The following is a 6,000-nucleotide window of genomic DNA, read 5'->3' on the forward strand; positions in this document are numbered from 1 at the left end:
CTATGGGATCCCTCAGAACCACCACCTCTGTTGGAGAATCTTTGCAGATCCGGAGGACAGAAGATCTCACCTGCCGTACGTCATTTCCTTAGGTGCCTATGGATGCAGGGGAATGATACCTTCACTCCAAGGGAGATTCCTTCTTGCTTCTTGGTACAGCTGAAGTCTTGCCGACCCCAGAGGATGCCCAGCCATGGAGATGTTGCAGAATGTTGCGAGCGAAAAGAAGTCTTCTCAGGTGGTGCAGTATTGTTTGGTTCCTGTGTATCCCAGCAGCAGTTCCTGAGGCCAGGAGCACAAGAGATCTTGCAGAGGTCCTTTGCAGTATCCTTCATGGCACATCTGGAGACCCGCCCTCAAGGGAGTCCCTAAATAGACCAAAAAGGGGTTTTGGTCACTCTCTGGTCACTGATGTCAGCTACCTGGCCTTCCCAGTCAGATGCTCCCAGATGCCTCCACCCACCTTGTTTCCAAGATGGCAGAACCAATTGGCCACCTGGAGGAGCTCTTGGCACCACCCTCGGGGTGGAGCTTGACAGGGGTGTGGAAACTCCCCTTTCCTTTGTGTGTTTTGCGCCAGAGCAGGGACCAGTGGTCCCTGGGCTGGTGCAAACCGGATTATGCAAGGGGACACCAAATGTGCCCTTCAATGCAGTCCAGTGGCATGGGGAGGCTACCCTTCCCCAGCCCAATAACACCTATTTCCAAAGGAGAGGTGAGTGCACCTCTCTCCTACGGGAAATCCTGTTGCATGGGCTCTCATTATCCTAATGAGGCTGCTGGATTCGGGCAGCAGTATCACCTGAATTGTGGACAACTGTCAGCCTAATCCGTTTCTGGCCAACTAGCAGCACCTCACCTCCGCCCAAGAGCAGGGATGATTTGTGTCAACTGGGCGCATGACAAGATGACTTCTCAGGGCAATCATGGTGTATCAGATCTCATCCTTTTCTCTCAGTTACACCAGTATGACAATTGTGGGGTGTAAGAAGTATGAAGACAAGCAACTTTCGAGGACAGAGCACAATCACTGGGGTCCTGATTAGCAGGATCCCAGTGAAAACAGTCTAAGCGCACTGACATCAGGCAAAAAGTGGGGGTAACCATGCCAGAAAGAGGGGGATTTCCTACACCCAGCACTTTGCACAGCTACCATTTTATTTCCTTGTCACAGGCTGGATGCAAACCGTGCCCCCGGGACGCACTTCCTGTTTCATATCCTCCCAGTTTTTGAGCAGCTTAAAACATAGTCCAAATGTTAACTGTTAGAGGGACTATGGCTAAAAGACATTGACAACACCAATGCCTGAGCCTCTGGGATTTCTGAGACCAATTGGCTTTGCCGATGCTTGTTTCCCATTTGGCTACACACAGCTTGAGCTGTCAGTTACGAACGGTACTAATAGCAATACAGGGTACTGCATAGTGCAGGTGTTTACAATGTCATTGACTTCACATTTATGTCCTTGATGTGTCCAATTCACAATTTCATATAAAAGAAATGATGGCGCCTCTTGATGCCCACTGGATCTATTACAGGAATGCGTTCCTTTTTAGCATCTGGCCAAATATAACCAATATATACCAAAAATAGCAGTGACATCAATACAGTGCAAGCCAGACAGGTCACTTTGGAGTGCTTCTTCATTGGTGTGGAGAGGCAGGAGATCAGCTGATATCAAACCAAAAAGACAAAAGTGTCTAGGTATTGAAAGAAAACTGGTCATAAATACACTTTTCCTTTGGAAACTGTTTGCAGGAATGTGTTGCAGTGGCATCTGTGTTGTGTAGCCTGGCTCTGTAACTGATGTGTGCTGTCTGCATGGTGTACCTTTGCCATCTCCAGGTTCAGGATGGCTTCACTCTAAAGAGGTTTGAAGGACAACTGTGAAGGCATTAACAGAGACCCGATCTTCAACGATTATGTTGAGTGAACCCTTTTGTTTAACACCAGATTCAAGTGACTTTATCTGCTGTTGCGTTCATTTCAAGTGTTAGTGCTCTGCAGTTTTATTTATTTAAAAACAGAATTTCAGAGCAGTTTGGTGATGAACTTTAAGCCAGTAAATTAACCAGCAGTGATTTGTTATATTGCTCAAGGAAAGGACAGATTGTACAAAGGAACTGGATTTTGCTTTTATTTTTTATTTCAAAGTTTAAACCATGAAGATAACATGTAAGCTTTTTTCTTATGTTTAGAAATGTGTAATTTTATTGTTTCGCCATCACCAATTACATAAGAGTTTCCTTGAAAGAGTCTGAGCAGGCAGTTTGCATGAAGTTTTGAACACTTATGTTTTTATTGGAAACAAACTGTTCAGATATGGTTCCTGGAAAAGGCCCCCAAGTGCTTCCACCTGTGGGACGGAAGGATACCTCAGCCGAAGAGAACAAGTAGCTGCTCTGAATCCGGTCACGATTACGGTCTCTTAAACTGGAAAGCAAGAGTCTGGTTTATCAAGATTAATGTCCCAAACTGAAGAGGGTGTGGCTCTGATGACCACCTCCATCCATGCAAGAGCACCAGCTCGAACGCTAACAATACCTAACAATAGCTCCAGGATCTTTGTGAAAGCATACTGATTGACAAATGCCTGGTGTCAAGTCAACTTTGAAACCTTTGATGCCGGTGGCAAAAGCCTTGACATCAAAACCAATATTTATGTGCCGAATGAACAAGTTGCACACCTTCAGTAACAAATGATCTGGCAGAGACATATTCTAGATGCAGATTCCTTACCTTAGAATGTCCCCTAGGCATCAGACTGGATCCAGAGATTTTTTTCTTTGAGCAATAGCACTGCGCGCCGTCAGGTGCGTCAGTTTACTCAGCGTCTGTCGTTGGCATCATGGTCACCGTGAGAACATTGCGGTCATGTATAGCGGGGAGCCATGAAGAACACTGAGACTGGTGCCCCAGAACTTGGGACCTGAAAGGGAGTACCTTTCCCTAAAAATCAGTTTGCAGAGTGGGGAGGGTGGGTCTGTAAGGAATCTGCATCTAGAATATGCCACTACCAGATTATTTGTTACCAAAGGTAAGTAACTTGTTCATCTGATAGAGACTTCTAGTTGCAGATTCCTTACCTTAGAATAGCTACGCAAGCAATACCATCCCCAGAGGTGGGTCTGCGAAAAAGATCATACTAGAAAGTCCTGTATGACCGAACAGCCAAAGTAGCCGTCCCTGCGGACCCGACTGTCCAGGCAGTAGCATTTAGTGAACATGTGCAGGGACATCCATGTTGCTGCACAGCAGATGTCCAGGACTGGAACTCCATGTGCGAACGCAGTGGTTGCAGCAGTTGCTCTGGTGGAGTGAGCACACAAACCCTCACGGGCTTGCTTCTTAGCCAAAGCGTAGGACTGTTTGATGCAGAGAACAACCCATCTAGAGTTGGTCCTTTTCTGCACCGCCAGGCACTTCTTGGCATCCACATAACCAACAAAGTTCATTGTCCACCCAGAAGTCTTTGGTACGAATGAGGTAGAACGTCAATGCTTTTTTTTTTTATCCAGGCGGTGGAGTCTTTCCTCTTCATTAGAAGCATGTGGGCGTGCGGAAAAAGTAGGCAAGGTGATATATTGGCCTACATAAAAGGGCGTGACCACTTTAGGGAGGAAAGAGGCCTGGTACGAAGCACCACTTTTTCAGGAAGGACAGAAAGGGTGGCTTCGAAGATAGACCTTGCAGCTCACTCACACTGCGTGCAGAGGTGATGGCAATAAGAAAGGCTGTCTTTAAGGTGAGAAGTCGCAGAGGACAATTATGAAGGGGCTCAAAGGGAGCACGCCTAAGGTAAGTGAGTACCAAGTTCGAGTCCCACTGGGACATTATGACCTTCGTAGGTAGAAACGTGGGTAAGCCCCTTGAGAAACCTCCTAACAATAGGAGATTTAAACAAGGAGGGTTGATCTGGTAGTCTGAGCAAAGCAGAGATGGCAGACAGATAACCTTTAAGGTTGCCCAAAGCAGAGCCCTGCTGGGAAAGAGAGAGGACAAACAAAAGACCTGACAGGGGTGCAGAAAGGGGATCAACAGACTTGTTGGTACACCATGCCACAAATATGTTCCAACAACAGACGTATACCATATGGGTTGAGGGACACCTGGCTGGCCAGATAACATCACAGATTTTGGGGAGAAGGTCAAAAGCTGTCAACTGCTGCTGGTCAATCTCCATTTTAAAATTCGGAGCCTGGACAGGTTAGTGTGGAGAACCGTCCCCTGCTGCTGCGACGTACGATCCTCCCAAATTGGAAGTCTGAGTGGAGGACCGGTGGCCATGCTCAGAAGCTTGGATACCATACTCTTCGTGCCTAGTTACTTGGGCCCAGTCATTCTTGATCTTCTTGAGAACTCTGGGCAGAAGTAATACTGGCGGAAAGGTGTATAGGAGTCCTGAGTTTCACTCGAGGTGAAAAGCGTCACAGAGCGAGTGCCACCTTGGAAACTCCCGCACACAAAACAGCTGACATTGCGCATTCTCTGTGGAGGTGAACAGATCTAACCAAGGCTCTCCTCATTGCTGAGAAAGACCTTGCACCACCTCCGGATGGAGACGCCATTCGTGATCGACGAGGCATTGTCAGTTGAGTTTGTCTGCTCTGGCATTCAGAGAGCCTGCCAGATGTTGAACCACCAGGGAAATGCCCTGACGTTCCAGTCATACCCAGAGCCTCCTGGCAAATGGTCTACAACCCCACTCTGCCCTGCTTGTTACAATACCACATGGCGGTTGTGTTGTCCGTGCACCACTTCCACTTTGTGAGAGCGAAGGAATGCTTTCAATGGAAGCCTGATCACCCCGAGCTACAGAAGATTGTTGTGGAGCCCAGACTCAGCCAGAGACTAGATGCCTCTGATCTCTGCCTCCCCCATGTGGCCGCCCCAGCCCAGGAATGAAGCATCTGTCACCAATGCCAGATCCGGTTGAGGAAGGGAAAGGGATCTGCCGTTGACCCAATCGCTGTTCAAAATCCACCACTGCAGATCTTGTGCAGTTCCCTCCGAGATCTGGCCATGTCAGAGAGATTCCCCTGATGCTGCGCCCACTGGAACTTCAGGTCCCACTGCAGAGCCTGGATATGCCATCTGGCATGTGTGACCAGCAGGAGGCCATGAGGCCCAGCAGCCTCAAAGTCATTCTCACTGAAACCGGGGACAGAGGCTGAAACATCAGTTTCATAGCCTGAATATCCTGGACTCGCTGCTCGGGAGGATAGGCCAGAAATTGCAGTGTGTCCAGAACAGCTCCGATGAAGGGGGGAGTGTCTGAGAAGGAGTCAGGTGTGACTTTGACACTTTTATAGTGAACCCCAGCAAATGCAGGAGGTTCGCCACAGTCTTGAGGTGGGAGACGACAGCCTGGGCTGAGCCCGCCTTCAACAGCCAGTCGTCGAGGTAGCGGAAGACTGAAACCCCTAGCCTGCGCTGGTGAGCTGCGACCATCACTTTCATTAACACCAAGGGGCGCTGGTAAGGCCAAGGGGAACACATTAAACTGAAAGTGCCTACCAAGAACTGCAAGCAATGCCTGTGGGCAGGCAGGACTGGGATGTGAAAGTAGCCATCCCGCAAGTCCAACGCTACCATCCAATCTCTAGACAGATAGGACCTAAGCCAGAGTGAGCATTTTGAACTTCTCCTTCCTGAAGAAGAGATTGAGGGACCAGAGGTCAAGGATAGGTCAGAGGCACTTGTCCTTTCTGGGCACCAGAAAGTAGGAGAAATAACAACCATGACCTACTTCTGGCTCAGGGACCCTCTCTATGGCCCCCTTGGCCAAGAGAGCAGTAACTTCCTTGTGGAGAAGCGCCAAGTGAGCCTCTGTTATTCGATTGTCAGATGGTGGCATGGCCAAAGGCGTAGTCTCTAAGGGGAGAGAGTAGCCCCTTCGGACTATTTGCGAAAGCCACCTGACCATCGTCATGAATTTCCAGTGAGGCAGGTGATGGCGAATCCGGCCTCTAATTGGTTCTGGATGGAGCAACGGACTA

The sequence above is a fragment of the Pleurodeles waltl genome, chromosome 12 (genome assembly GCF_031143425.1).
Source record: "Pleurodeles waltl isolate 20211129_DDA chromosome 12, aPleWal1.hap1.20221129, whole genome shotgun sequence".
In the NCBI taxonomy this organism is placed as follows: Eukaryota; Metazoa; Chordata; class Amphibia; order Caudata; family Salamandridae; genus Pleurodeles; species Pleurodeles waltl.